This window comes from Trachymyrmex septentrionalis, unplaced genomic scaffold, assembly GCF_001594115.1.
Source record: "Trachymyrmex septentrionalis isolate Tsep2-gDNA-1 unplaced genomic scaffold, Tsep1.0 scaffold51, whole genome shotgun sequence".
Lineage (NCBI taxonomy): Eukaryota > Metazoa > Arthropoda > Insecta > Hymenoptera > Formicidae > Trachymyrmex > Trachymyrmex septentrionalis.
In genome coordinates this window covers 1634284-1636230 of record NW_017305683.1, presented here as the reverse complement: position 1 = coordinate 1636230, position 1947 = coordinate 1634284, and positions in this window count along the sequence as shown.

Sequence of the window (1947 nt, the reverse complement as noted above, 5' to 3'; positions counted from 1 at the left end):
CAATTCAATATTACACACACAAAATAATAACAATTATTTACAATACAATATACAATCATAAATGCTGTTCAAAATATAATAAAAATGACATTATAAAAGCATAACAAATTTTAGTAATGCGGGATTATACAGAAACGTCGAAAATACATATGAAAACATAGATTTTCTTGAATTAATGTTTAATAAAATATTGATAAACGCGGAATGAAACACTAACAACAATTAAATTGTATTTACTATTAATTAATAACTTCTTGGAAAAAAATATTTTATATAATTTTATATAATTATGTATAAAACATTTTTTCTCCTGAGTTGCGATTATAAAACGTATTAATATTGCGATAAAAAGTCATTAATATACTTATAACAGCACTTCCATCGCGTTCGGAACAATTTATTTCAATAATGTAAATGTATCAAGGTCCCTCTGCCTTGTGGTAGGCTATAATTAGCATCCGATATAAAAAAGAACAATCTTCATAGTAGAGAACGAACTTTCTACGTCAAATTTACAATATCCATTTGTAAAGAAAAATTAAGCATTCCGTCAAACACCAACGATCTTGTTACAGAAGAGTGTAAATCTCGAATCTTTCAGATTACTTACGATAGTAATAATAATTTTGGTAGCATGTAAATTACAATTACTATTTTTATCACATCTTTTATATAATATTAAAATTTGCGGAAAAATATGTTCTGCCACATATCACTAAAAAGCATTTCTTATTAAAAATAAACGAACAGAATAATTTCTTACGGAATAGAGGTTACAAAGGAATATATTTAATAATAATAAAATACATGCGTTAATTGTAATTTTTTATATGTATGGATACAAAAGTTTCTCGGGTACCAACTGTTCGAGATAAGCCGAACCCGATAATAACGGGATTTTAAAGAACTTTTATACTAAAAAAATTATTATGTAAAATTTAATTATTCTTTCCAAAAATTCTATTTTCCAAAAATTTTCATTATTAATATCCCACTAATATGAGGGTACCCATTCGATTTATCTCGAATTTTTTTGTAGCCACACATTTTTCATTAAATTCATCAACAAAAATAAAAATTTGTTAAACATAATCTCATAATATCTACATGTATTTTACCATAGAAAAATATGTATATTTATAAATTAATAATTAATAATATTCTGGAATAGCGGGATGTCCAATACCTAAAAAAAATGATTTTAAAATATCAGTTAGAAAACTAAATATATACATTCGTAACCATATTTTTGTTAGGGGAATCATCGAAAATTGAACAAACTATTTACTTAAAATTTAAATTTATTTACTTAATAATTTGAACTTAAACAAATAATTCATATATATATTAATCCATAAAAAAAAAATAATACTAAATTTCTATTGTTATTAAGATAATATTATTACTTATCATTACTAGTGGGAGAACATTTAATAAAACAAATAAATGGAAATTGTATGCTAAAATATATCACTGAATTAATTTCACAACTTGACTTCAAAATATTATATATAGCAATTGTCACTGACTCACTAACAAAATTAAGAACTTTCAGTAAGTACAGACGAGAAAACTCGAGATTAATTCCGATCCTGTACAAGAATCTCGAACGGGACACCAAACTAGACTTTGCGAATGGAAAACGACGAGAAATAACTCTCCATGATGAAAATAATTACGACTTCCCATAGATACAAACTACGCATTCACTGGCATACATCTGACGCGAGGGACAGCGATGAGGTCTTTGCATATAATGAATCAATTAAGATATACTTATAATTCTGTAATGTTAAAAATATAAATGTCAAAAAGCAAACAAGAAGTTAACATTTAACCATTGCCTCAATCAAAGCTCCAATCTTTACTGACTTATTCAATAAATTTGTATACAAAGAAAAATTGAAAATTATTCTAAACATCAAATTTTTAATTAGAAGTCATTCA